General features: G+C 47.5%; 1 protein-coding gene across 9 annotated transcripts in view; it reads left to right on the forward strand.

The window, feature by feature from the left end:
* The window catches only part of Bin1 (bridging integrator 1), a 59,871-nt gene that overhangs the window by 10,086 nt on the left and 36,001 nt on the right, over window positions 1-13,784 (forward strand). Inside the window, exon 1 of one of the 9 annotated variants that reach the window (XM_042685150.1) lies at window positions 1,601-1,607. The exons of the other annotated variants lie outside the window; for them this stretch is intronic. The gene's annotated coding sequence lies outside the window, so the exon portion shown is untranslated. Of the gene's footprint in view, window positions 1-1,600; window positions 1,608-13,784 lie in introns of those variants that run through there. 9 annotated transcript variants of the gene reach the window in all.

Genomic DNA, 13,784 nt, shown 5'->3' on the forward strand with positions numbered 1-13,784 from the left:
GCTGGTAGAGGCTGGGAGAGCTTATGAGAAGCCTTGACAAGTCACAGGCATATACCGTGTAGCTTTTAGTGTTTGTTTTGTATTTATAACAAGTTTCTGGAAACTGAACTGCAATGACCTTGCTAAGGTGTGTATATGTTTCTTTGTATAGACTGAAAAAGCTAAATTGGGAGGTGGTGGTATCACCTCCCTGAGGAGGGAAGTTAGCTCCCTTGTGTTAGACCTGATTGAATGGAGAGGGAGAGTTCCTGGTGGGGATATAGATACAAGGGGCCAGTTGAGGGACAGGGATTCTTTATTTATTCAATGAATGAGAACATAAAGGCTAGAGGAAGCACTGGGATTTCCTCTCTCTTGAGCCTCCTTTTACATCCCAGGCTGGCCTGGCTGCTGTCTTCTTCCCAGGTTTCAGGGAGTGAGGAGGGGGAAGGGGAAGTAACTATTAATGAGCGATTACCAGCATTTGGCTTCAGTGTTTGAAGATGAAAACTGGGTGTGGGTTGCCTTTGTCCCTGAGCAGCTGGAGAATGGAGGTGGCCATGTTGGCTGATTGGAGGCTAGAACTGCAGTGGAGAAGGTGACCCCACAGGGTTGGGGCCTAGGACTGTGTTAGGGGTTTCCCACATGGCTCCAGGAGAGAGATCGGGTGTTTCAGTGATCAAGGAGCGCCAAAGTGTTATGGGTAGATAGGAGCACACCTGGACTGAATCCTTGGTGTGGTGGTGAGAACTGGGTCCAGAAACTACACCCATCACCTCCCATGAAGAAAGGACTGGGAGATATTAGCGGCCTGGGAGGCAACTTAAGGACAAATTTATAGCAAAGATTATGAGCTGAGTCTTGTTCTAAATGGAGAAACTATCCACAATTAATTGGATCGCTTGCTGACCCTGGGACAGGACCCAAATATTGTTCTTTTTCTGAAATAGAGATGCTAAGCTAAGCCAAGAGTGCATTTCTTAGTGTCCCCTCTTCCCTTCAAGGACTCAATGAAGCAGTGTGTCCTGGAAGCAGGCCTGGCTGAGCTGGAATGTCACCTCCTGTCCTGTCCAAGTTGACCAGCTGTCTCTATCCTCTTGGTTGAATGAACTAGAGGGGCTGGAGGAGGTTGCATCTTAGGGGTTCCAAGCCCTTCCTGAGAATTTTTCTTGGTGGGCTAATTGGGGCTGATCCCACGTTGGTCTGGGGCAGACAGCAGAAGCATCCCTTTGAAGACATGTGGGCTGTAGGGCTTGGAGGGAGACCTGAGTCAGTGTGGGAAGCTGTGCTTGCAGAGAGACAGAGCCTCTGCCTTCTAGGGTCACCCTGCCCACTGCTGCTCCAGGAGGCACTCCTAAACCTGCAGTGGCTCTGCCTCCTGGCCTCTCAACTCTTAGTACCACCTTGGAGCTCCTTGAGTGGCTACCTCTGCAGTGGTCCCAGATTCTTGCTCCTGCTCTGCCTCTTGAATGCCTTGGGCATTGTTAAACCCTCCTGGCTTCCTCTGAGCCTCTGTAAATGAGGTAATAGTCCACCCAGGCTTCAAAGAGGAGACAAAGCCTGCTATGTGTCTCTGTTCCTGGCATGGATACATGGGATATGAGACTGCAGGGGCAAGGGACAGGGAAGTGTGACAATGTGAGACAAAGTGGACTGAATGAGTTTCGAGTCTTGAAGGCCTGGGCTCAAATCCCAGCTCTGTATCTCCTGAGCCTTTTGACTTTGTACAAGTTGCTTGTCTCCTGTGAGCCCCTGATTTCCTGTTTGGGAAATGAGGGTAATATCTGTGGGAGGGTGGCCATGAAGATTCAATGGGAGAACCAGTCTCTTCTCATGGTTGAGACACTGAATGTTGAGGATCCAGCACTGCTTTGGTCAAGAAGTAGTGCCTTAGGCTGGTATCAGGACATTAGGGCCACACTATGCCTACCTTGTGTGACTTCTTGGCCATCATGCCCAGCTGGGAATCTATATGGCAGAGTGTGAAACCTCAGTGTGAGGGAAAGAAGGGGAGGGGATGGTCCTAGCCATTCTTGTGAGGGCTATGTCCCAGGCAGCCCTGGGACCTTTGACCTTCCAACCATGACCCTCTTTCCCTGTGGGATGTCAGGGGTGGCCTCTGGGACATGTGGGGTATAGATGTCCCTCTCCAGACTCACTCTCTTTTTCTCTCCTCCTTCTGTTCATTCCTGTGATGGCATATGAGCTGCCCACTTGAGGCCCCTTAACTGTGGGGCTGTTTATGGCGAGCGGCCTTATGGTGAAGTTCAGGAAAGCTAAGACAAGGCAGCAGGCTCAGAGGACAGGCTTTGCTGTATGTGTATGTGGGGTCCTATTAGGAGTTGCTTGCCACCCCTCCCTGAACTCAGCGCTTCAGTCCATCTTCTGGAATCTGTGAAGGAGCCTTGGGCTGTTGAGCAGAGAGAAGGATGATAAGAGGATCTTCCCTTCTCTGGTGGGCTGTGACCTGTGCTTTGGGTTAATGACAGTATTTTGGCTGCTCCTTCTTTCTTGGCCTGTCTCTCCCTCCCACTTCTCCAGCTGTGTGGCCTCTTCCAGGGCCAAGTCTTGTGGCACTGGGGGCTCCAGGCAGAATAGTCATCAGCAGCACTGTCCCCGTGCTAGGCAGTAAGCAGGCAGTGGCTGATGGCTCTGAGCCATTCAGTTCCTGTTTACCTCCCTGTGAAGTCAGTAGGACCAGAAGTATGGCCCAGAGCGGGGCGGGGGTCGTGCAAAGTCATGAAGGCTGTCAGAGCCTCTCCTGCCCCACTCCACTGCATCATGTGGAGGTGGGGGGATGGTGACTTCGCCTGTCCCCTTCATCCACTTCAGTCTCCTTGCTTCAGCAGTGCTGTCCTGCCAGCCAGCCTGTGGATGCTGAGACAGCAGGATGAGGTCTAGAGAAGCCACTCTTCTCCCCTGGACATTCATCCCAACATCTAGAACCAGGGATGGGCAGGGCCAAGGGCCAGGGTGGGGTAGGGAAGGTGGGGGGCATATTATAGGGTGGAGAAAGGATGTGAAGGGCAACATTAAGAGGGCAGGGGCCAGCAAAGGCTACCAGGCAATTCCTTCAACTTCTTCTTTATTCCGTGTGTGTGTGTGTGTGTGTGTGTATGTGTGTGTGTGTGTGTGTGTGTGTGTAGGGTGGGGTGGGTGTGGGTGTGTGGTTTGAACTCTGGGCCTCCTGTTCTTATTACGCTTCTTTCTTCAAGGCTGAGGCTTTGCCACTTGAGTTACAACTCTGCTCCACTTTCAGCCTTTTGCTGGTTAATTGGAGATATCAGTTTGATGGGCTTTTCTACCCAGGCTGTCTTTGAGCCTCAGTCACCAAATTTCATGATTCTGAGTAGTTAGAATTACACGCATGAATCAGGGGTGCCCGGCTTGTTTTGTGTGTGTGTGTGTACATACATACTAGGGCTTGAACATGGGACCTCATACTTTTGCTTCGCTTGTTTGCTCTACCATTTGAACCATGCCTCCAATGTGGCATTTTTTTTCTTTTTTTTTATTGTAAAGATACTATACAGAGGGTTACAGTTACATGAGTAAGGTAATGAGTACACTTCCTATTGAGCATTGTTACCCCCTCCATTGTTTACCCCTACCATCCCTTCCCTCCCTACCTTCCCTGAAGTTCTTTTTTTTTTTTTTTTGATTGTGATTAAGTGATTACATAATTTCACAGTATTGTGGAATAATGATGCTCATTTAAAGTCACAAGTTCATTCTAACTTTCCTGGAGCAGATTGTCTGTCACAGTCTATAACATATAACGGTGTACACATTTTATACACCATACATGTGATCATCAGCATGGGGATATTTAGTAGTGGTTCGACCAGATGAGTGGGAGTTCTTTGTTTCTTAACTCCTGTTAGTTTTGTCGTATCACCTAACATTTTGGATTTAGCATCCACTTATCAGGGAGACCATGTACCATTTGTCTCTTTGCTCTTGGCTTATCTCGCTCAACATGATTCCTTCTAGTTCCATCCATTTCCCTGCAAATGCCATTATTTTGTCATTTCTAATGGCTGCATAATATTCCATTGTGTATAGATACCACAATTTTTGGATCCATTTATCTGTGGTGGGGCATCTGGGTTGTTTCCATATCCTAGCTCCAATGTGGCATTTTGCTGGTTAATAAAAAAGGAGATAAAACTTTTTAGACTTTTCTGCCCAGGTTGGTTTCAAATTGTGACTCTCTGAATCTCATCCTCATAATAAATTACAGCTGTGAATCATTAACATTCTGTTGTTGTTTTTTTTTTTTTTTTTCAGTTTTTAAATTCTATTGGAGATATAGGGATTGTAAGTCAGGGCCCCACTCTTGCTAGAATGGCCCTTTACCACTTGCCCCATACCCCAAGCCTTCTTTGGTCTATCTTGCTTCTCTTCTCTCTATTCTTACTCTCTGACCCCATCCTATTCCTTCTCAGCTGTCCTTGGGCCTTCACTTTCAGGCTACTGAGATCAAAGGCAGTGGGACTGGAGTAGGATCAGTCTCCCTTAGGGACAGTCCAGGATGGAAGCAAGAGGCCCTGTGTTTGGGTTTTGGTGATAGAGCCCTGGGCCATGTGGCTTCATGGCTCCCAAATGCTGGGAATAGTGGGTGTGCTGCCATACTCACTTAAGTGGGAGCTATTTGAAGCCTACTCTGGACATTTACTCCAAAAATACAATGACAAAAACACAAGTAATACTCAAAATAATAGCATGGTTGTGTTGGAAGTAAACACATCTTACATCTGTTAGGTCTCATTCAGCAGTTCCAGTGTCAATAGTGTGGAAACCCAGGCCTCTGGTGAATGGGTGAATAACCTGGATCACACACCTAGATCAAGCCTCTCTGATAGGAACTGACATAAAAACAGCTGAGGGCATTCATAATGACCAGCGAGTCCTTCTGCCTGGGCTGGAATTGGGGAAGGCTGCCTGGAAGAGGTGACAATGCTCTGGAGTTAGGGCTTCCTGGTGAGGGTGGTAGGGCACCTATAGATTGGTGGCTTATTACTTTCCCACCAGGCTTATACCTGGTGCTTGGCCTGGAGGCAGGTCCATGCTGACAGGACCTGCCCTGCCCTCCATGGGCCCTTAGCTCTGATATGGCTATGGCCACTACTCAGCTTCTTCCTAAGCCCAGCATGGAGAAGCCGGTCTACCCTCTCCACTTTACTCCTGTTTATGCCCAGCATCCTGGCTAGGCTGAGAATAGCACTGGGCCTATGTAGGGGCGTAGGTGGGGCAGCTCAGCTGATGTTTCAGGACAGTTGTGGGACATGGATATCCACAGCATGCCCATTCCACATGATTGAAGAGGCCTGGGTGTGGCCTGGATGTCTCCTCACATTCTGCCAGCTCCACCGCCTGCCAGCTTCAGGCTGTGGCAGTAGGACTGGACTGTGGAAGCTCAGCCAGGGGCTCCTTGCCTGTCATTGCCTGTCCTACAAGGACCAGAGAGATACTACTTTGAGTTGATGTCTGGCTGATCTCCCCTGGGACCAAGGAAATAGTGTAGGGTGCCTGCAGAGCTGTAGCCTAGCAGGCTGCTGAATAGAACTTGGTGAAAGCCTCGAGCTTGGTTAGTGTCTGTCCCCTTGAGGATGAGCCCCCATGAGTCATGGGGCAGGTGCTTCAGCAGCAGGTGTGGGCTGGGTGTGGAGGGGCTGGGCAGGGTGGGGACTAGGTGGGCTGGGCTGTGTAAGTTTTCTGGCTTGAGTGGAAGTCTGGGTAGGGTCCAAGGGACAGAAATGGAACTCTCTTACTTCATCCTACGCCCGGCGCCCCCCCACTCCCCCCTGCCTCCGCTGGGAGAATTCTAGCTTCATTTTACTGATGAGGTCCAGCGGCTTAGAGAGGTGAAGTTACTACCCAGGGTTGCACAGCCTAGGCCTGCTGCCTTCATCTTCTGTCTTCACTGCCTGCCCCTCCCCCCACCCAAAAAAAGTCCCCAGCTCACTCTCCAGGTGAGTTACTCTCAGCTGGTCAATACCCAGCACTGGTTACCTGGCTGAGAGGAGCTGAGGGGCAGGTGAGCACAGGGAATGGGAATACGTTGGTGTCTGTGCACCTTGGTCCTGTTTCCCACCTCACTCCTTGGCATCCCTGGGCATTGTACCCACCAGGTGTCCCCATCAAAGTGATGGCAGCTCTTTTCTCCTGGTTGCTCAAACCTGGAAGTCACTGCTCTCTCTTTTGTGGTCCTGTGTTTGAGTGTGTCTTATCATTTCCCGTCCTTGTCCTAGCCTGTGTCGCTTTGTGCAGGGGACACTGTAGTGGCTGTCTGCGCTGCCTTGCTATAGTGACATCAAGTTGTGGCTCAAGGTTCTAAGTTCTCTAGGGCCCCTTGCTCTATGCTGGGTCTCTGTGCCATGTGTGGCCTGGCTGCCTAGTCTGGTCATGCAGTGGTTATGGGGTTTAGACACTGGTACCAGGCTCCTGGGGGATCCTGGCTGCCTCCTGTGACTGTGTGGCTCTGGATGCTTTTAAAGCATTGCTTTGGTTTCCTTGTCTGCAATGTGGGGATAGAATAGTATTTCCTGGGGCTGGGAAGTTGGCTCAGTGGTAGAGCACTTGCCTTGCATGCCTGAGGGCCTGGGTTTGATTCCTCAGCACCACGTAAGCAAAAAGAAAAAAAGCCGGAAGTAGCACTGTGGCTCAAGTGGTAGAGCACTAGCCTTGAGCTGAAGAGCTGAGGGAGAGTGTCAGGCCCAGAGTTCAGGCCCCACAACTGGACCAAAAAAAAAAAAAAGAATAGTATTTCCTTCTTGAGGTTATAAAGGGGATTCATGAATCCTGTTAAGGGTTCTGCCCAAAACCTGTCAGGCAGTGTTTCAAGGCCTCCTGAGGAAGGAGAGGATGGGGCTTTCTAGCCCTCAGAGCCAACTAAACACCCTTTCTTGGGACAGAGGGTCCCTCCAGATCAGGGGACAGACCTGTGGAGGAGTTGAACCTCTGACTTCTCCTCCCCCATGTTTCCCTTCCCTGTACTACCCCTCTCTCACTTCTTCAGGGTGAGTTTAGGTTGCTGCCTTCTACCCCAGCTAGATACTTTCATTTTTGCTCAGCTAGTCACATTTAATGTTTCAAGCTGCTGTTGGGGGCTGACATAGGTGGTCAAGGGGCTCTTCAGTCATTTCGGGACATGAAATGGCCAGCCATCACTTTCTATTCTTGCCAATGTCTCACTAAGGAAAGGGCAAGTCATCAAAGAGGAAGGAGGTGGTCATCCTAGAGTGACAGCCTCCCCAGAGAGGCCAGCTGGCTTCCGCAGTCAGGAGCCTTGGTGTCAAAGACAGCAGAAGACTTCTGAGGGCCAGGATTGGCTGAAAAGTTGGGTAGTCTTGTGGGTGGAGAATTGCTGGGAGCTTCCTGGGGAGATGGCAGCCAGGCTCAGGTGGCCAGCAGGAACCTGGACGTGTTTTTCTGGTTTTGTATTTCATTGCAGGAAAATCTTCACAAATCATGCATTCTAATCCACAACCAGTCGGCGTTGGGCACGTAACAGCAATGTTTTCTTTGCTAGTTAGATCCTCCGAGTGCAGCAAGATGGAAAGTAAATCATATTGCCATGGATCCCACACCCACTGCCCACTGCTCCCTGGCATCTGTGTCCTCCTGCTTGAGACCCAAAAGTTGAGTTTGGGCTGTGGGTTTAAATAGCTTTAGCAGCCTGGCTTATGCCAACAGTGATTCCCTGGGCCTCAGTTTCTTTACCTATACGGTGGGATCAACAGTCACCCCCTCTGGGTGGGCTAGTGGTATAAGCCCAACTGTGAGAGGTGCCCCTTAACTAGTCCTGGGTCCTGAACTTGCCTAGGATCATGCCTGGCTCTGAGCACTTTGTGGAACTCAGGGGGTGGGGCAGAGTCCTTTGCTGGGATCCACATGCTTATATATGGTTGAAGTGGGGAATGTGGTAGGAAGGGATCCCCTCACAGTAAGCTCAGCTTGTAACAGTCTCCAAGCCTGTGCTTCCTGCCTCCACCTCCCAGCCTGCCTTGGGAAGCAGAGGCTCTGAGAATGAGGAAAAAGGACCCAATGGGAGTTGAAGGTAGGGGAGGGAGTGAGTGAGACCAAGGCCAGGACCCATGTCCTTTCGGGCAGCCATAAATATATGGGTAGGGATGAGCTGCCCTGCCCTGTCCCTCCGCTCATGCTGCCGCACTCCCCTCCCCCCCTCCCCCCCTACCCCCCCCCCCCCCCCCCCCCCGTTGGTTTCCCTTCTTCTGGGCTCTGTCCAGCTTTCCTTCCTCATTCTGAGTTTTTCTTCTCCTGCTCCACCTTGCCCAGTTCTGTGGCTTCTTGGTGGTTCCTGTCACTTTCCTACTGTGCCCAGAGGAGCCTAGGGGCAGAATTCCCTGCTGGTAGGGGGAAGCTGCCATGAAAGCTGCCCAATCTTTCACTGCCTGGGACAAGAGATCCAGAACGTTCTTTTTTTTTTTTTTTTTTATTGTGAAAATACTGTACAGAGGGGTTACAATTACATGGGCAAGATAATGAGTACATTTCTAATCAAGCATTGTAGCCTCCTCCTTTGTTTCCCCTTCCCATCCCTTCCCATCCTCCCCCTGCCCCCCCCATCCTTCCCGCTCCCCCCCTGCCCCCCCCACCAAAGTTGTAAAGTTCATTTTCGACATAACAACGTGTACATCTCATTGTTGCAATGGGTCCACCTGTATCCTTATTTAAACGATTTGTTTTTTCCCTTCCCCTCCACAAATTATACTGACATCAAATACAGTAAAAGCAGGGGTTATACCGTGGGGGAGGGGCATACAAAGCAACAAAGAAATAATCTTATAAATGTGTTAGAAACAATCGCATGAAAGAAAAAAAAGCATTTGAATACATATCTTAGGGTTCATTTTACTTAACATCAACTTATCTGACCTTTTCTGCTTGATTCAAACATATACTAGTTACTGCAAATAAGGGAAACCATGGGACTTATATTTCTTTGGGCCTGGCTTACTTCACTTAATATAATTTTTTCCAAGTCTTTTCATTTCCTAACAAATGGGGCAATGCCATTCTCCAGAACCTTCTTGTCTCCTGCGATACTGCTGTCTGGCTCTTGCTGACGGTCCTGTAGCTCTTTAGGGAGACCAGGACTTCATTGGACCCCCCTCTTTCTTTATGGCCACCCCACTTGCTGACCAGGGTATAGCAGCTACTTGAGGTCTGCTTACCAACCATTCCTAATTCCAGTAGAGTTGGAGTCTTGGACTGATCATTGCCATTCTGTAGTGGCAGAGCAGCTGACACTTCATATGTGACTCCAGGGCTCTGAGGAGGGATAGACAGAGCTTTCTTTGGCTGTAGGATATGGGGAAGGTGCCCCCTTGAGCAGTCACTGGCCTGAGACAACTGCCATATCCCTGAGCCACTCAGTAACAGCTGGGAGGGCAGTAGGCTCCTTCCTTGGTCCTGGCCCTGGCCCAGGTCCTTTCTACGTGTGCCCCTTAGTCCTCCTTCCCAAAGTGGGTCTGATGCAGCCTTGTATATTCCTGAAATGAGGACAAAGAGGAAGGTCTGGTAAAGCTAGTGGGATCTATAACCCTATCTAGATCTGGCCAAGGCAGTCTTCTGATGCTACTGCCTCATCCCAGCATAGCCATGGCCCGTGTGTGTGTGTGTGTGTGTGTGTGTGTGTGTGTGTGTGTGTGTGTGTGTATCTCACATCTGTCTTAGACATATCTGACCAGCACTTGGTCATAGATACCATAAAACCACAGAATCTTGAACCCATTTCTTTTTAGCAGTGTACCCAAATCCTTTAGTGTCTTTGCCTAGCTTTTCTTATCTATAAGCTAGGGTAATGTTCTGCAGTTCAAGATACAAATCCTCAGAAGTGATGAGCTTACCCTACCTCTGCTAAATGGGGTCAGGACTCCTAGAAGAAATGGCTGATTCCAGAGTGGAGCTCCAGAACCTGGGGCATCTTGTCTGGAAAATAAGTAAGGACAGGAAGATTAATGGGGACATGTCCAGAGGCTTCCATTGGCCCTATTTGGAACATTTGATCATCTAAAAGAATGATGGGAATAGATAATAACATATTGACTGCAAAATAAAGGCTCATGTTCATAGTGTCTTTCCCACACTCCCTGCAAAGACCAGACCCCAGGGCTGTTAACAGAATGAGAGACACATGGGAAAGGCTGAACATCAGTAGGGTCTGGCACAGACCTAGTGCATGTGGCACAGTAGGGGACTTGAAGTGGATCGTAATCCTGTAGATCTGGAGCCTGAAATTCTTTTGTTGAGCAACAAAGTATTAACGATGCTCAGAGTATCAGGCAAAAAGCCTGTTAGCCTTGGACATGCACTGCAGCAATCACCCTGCTGATGACTAGTTACAAGAGAAAAGTTACCTTTATCTTAGATTCTCTGTCAAACACAAGGAAGACTAGGTATCAGCCAGGAGCTGATACCTAGGAAGGATTCAGTAACTGTAGTACTGAAGCCAAAACAGGGACCCTCAGCTGGATGCCAGGAAAGGAATAATTAGAGTATGTGTGGTAGTATCCCCAGGGACTGTTTTTTTTCCTTCTTAAAACAGTCAAATTTGTCAGTGGCTCACACCAGTAATCCTACTCAGGAGGCTGAGATCAGAGGATCATGGTTCTAAGCCTGCCCAGGCAGGAAAGACAATGAGACTTTTATTTCCAATTAAGTACCACAGAAGCCAGAAATGGTTTAAGTGGTAGAACTCAGCCTTCAGCAAAATAGCTCAGTGACAGGGCCCAGGCCTTGAGTTCAAGCCCCAGGACTGACACAAACAATAACAAAAACTTTAGCCAAAATCAGGAAGTTGGCAGAAGGTATGCAGTATGTATTTCCATACATTGCCTGCATGTATGGAAATGTCAACTATGAATGTATAACTGATGTATGCCAATAAAACAATCTTAAAAACATAAGATCAAAATGGAAAGAAATAAAGTACATGATAAATATGGGGGGTATGTGTGTATGTGTGTGTGTATTAATATTCTGGTTTACAGGACTCAAGAAACATGGCAAAGAGGAGCAAAGTATAAACCATATTTAGATCCCTCATCAAAAACAAACCAGCTGGCTGCTAGTGGCAAATGTTTATAATCTTAGCTACTCAGGAGGCTGAGGTCTGAGGACAGTGGTGATTGAAAGCAGCCTAGGCAGAGTCTCTTTATTTATTTGTCTTTTTTGTTGTTGTTGTCAGTTGTGGGGCTTGAACTCTGGGCCTAGGCACTGTCTCTCAGCTCTTCAGCTCAAGGGTAGTGTTGTACTACGTGAGCCACAGCACCATTTCTGTGTATGTGGTGCTGAGGAATTGAACCCAGGACCTCATGCATGTGAGGCAAGTACTCTACCACTAAGCCACCTTCCCAGCCTGAGACTCTTTAGTTTTAATTAACTGCCAAAAAGTTGGAAGTGGAGGAGTGGTTCAAGTGATAGACTGCCAGCCTTGAACAAAACTGAGTGTTCAGGCCCTGAGTTCAAGTCCCAGCACAAGCCATCAATCAATCAAACAAACAAAAAAATACAAACCACTCAGACATGAGGGACGTTTTGGAGGATAGCCTGAACTATCTGAATGTATACTGTGTATTAGGTAATGCTGAATACATATTAAAAGTATTGGACCTGTTTATGATATTTCAGATATTTAGGAGAATGCTCTTGTCCTTAGGAACTGAGCTGAAGTGTTGAGGGGAAGTATTTTCGAGTGAATTGTCACCTCAGCTCACTTTGCATTGCTTGGGCAAATATACTAACATAGAGACCAAGATACTTTTATAGACAGAGTACAACAGATATGGTTCACTGGTAGCAATCTTCTGAGGAGGAGCTCAGGAAAAGAAAGATGGCTGTAATGGTTGCATGGTATACTATTCTTTCAACCACTGCCCCTCTCTGCTATTTTTGTGCTGTTGCTAGGGCTTGAATTCAGGGCCATTTACTCTCTTTTGGCTTTTTTGCTCAAGACCGTCACTCTACCACTTGATCTATACCTCCACTGTCAGCTTTTCAGTGGTTAATTCAAGATAAAGAGTCTTGGCTTTTCCCTGGCTGGCTTTGAGATATCAGCTTCCTGAGTAGCAAAGATATGGCCTTTTAAGCTTTTTAAAAGAAGCTAGGTGCCTGTGGCTTATGCCTGTAATCCTAGCTACTCAGGAGGCTGAGATCTGATGATTGATGGTTCAAAGCCAGCCTAGGCAGGAAAGTCTGTGAGACTCTCCAATTAAACACCAGAAAAGTGGAAAGTGGAGCTGTGGCTCAAGTGGTAGTGCACTAGCCTTGAGCACAAAAGGCACAGCATTACTTTGAGTTCAAACTCTAGGAAAGAACTGTCTCTTTAGAAAGGATTTGAGAAGGTCCTATGAAATGTGGTAGGGAGTGGTGGCTTTGAGCCCCTCTCTGACTTCTCTGCCCCCTGGCACATATTACTTGGTATCCTGGAGGTGCTTCATACCTCAAACCTGCTCAGGAGTAGTGTGGGGACCAGCCTAGGCCATTCAAGTGTTGGAGCATGTCACAGGGACAGAGAAGAGAATCACAGTCTCCATGGCCAGTATAGCCAGATGAGAAGATTCCAGTGAGAAGAGTAGCTTGTATGGGAGAGGAAGAGGTGTCTGGGAGGAGTTTGGAGGCTATGGGGCCTGGCAACAGTGCCTAGGGACCTGTTCTGGCATCTCTTTATTCCTGCAGACCCAGCCTGTGGGCTCCGAGCTAGGGCATGGAGGTCAGAGGGCGTCATACCCCTTTTCTGTCTGAGTATCCCACCTTTGCCCTCCCCTCAGGCCTTTGTGCCTTTGAGTCCTGCATCTCTAGCCCTATCCCTGCAAGTATTGTAGCTGACTGCCTTGTACTCTGTCTTCCTGGGAAAAGCATAGAAGTTGGGGGACAGGAGAGAAGCCTACTCTGCTTAAGAGTAAGTTCCCATGGTAGACCTCCAACACAGTAATAGTGGGAGATTTTAATACTCTGCTCTCACCAAGGACAGGTCAACCAAACAAAACATAAGCAAAGAAACCACTGAATTAAATCATACCATATGGACTTAACCCAAATGGACTTAACAGATAGCTATAGTTTTCCACCCAATAATGACTGAAGCATCCCATTGAATATTCTCCAACACTGACCATATTATAGGACACACAAAGAACCTAAACAAATACAAGAGGATTGAGATAACTCCTTACATCCTATCTGACCACAGTAGAATCAAACGAATTCTCAACAACAAATCATATTACAGACATGGATACTGAATAGCATACTACTGAATAACACTTAGGTCACAGAAGAAATTACGGAAGAAATTAGAAAGTTCTTACAATTCAATGGCAATGAAAACATCACAATAAAACTTGTGGGGTACAGCAAAAACAGTGTTGAGGAGAATGTTTATAGCTCTAAGTTCACAAATAAAGAAAACAAACAGCTAAAGTAACTTCACAATGCAATTAAAACTGCTAGAAAAACAAGAACAAATGAAACCCCAAACTACTAGACAGAGAGAGATAGCAAAAATTAGGGCAGAAATTAATGAAATAGAGACTTGGAAATCTATTCATAAAATTGATGAAAGAAAAAGCTTGTTTTTTTTTTTAAGAAAAAATTAATAAGAGTGACAGACCACTAGGGAGACTGACGAAGAAGAGATGAAATTCAAATCAATAAAATCAGAGATGTCACAGGAAACATTACAACAAACATCCAAGAAAATCCGAATGACTATCAAGGAATAATTTCAAAACCTGTACTCAAAGAAAGGAAAACATAGCAGAAATGGACAAATTTCT

This window comes from Dipodomys spectabilis, unplaced genomic scaffold, assembly GCF_019054845.1.
Source record: "Dipodomys spectabilis isolate Male_0828 unplaced genomic scaffold, ASM1905484v1 ptg000094l, whole genome shotgun sequence".
NCBI classification, from domain to species: Eukaryota; Metazoa; Chordata; class Mammalia; order Rodentia; family Heteromyidae; genus Dipodomys; species Dipodomys spectabilis.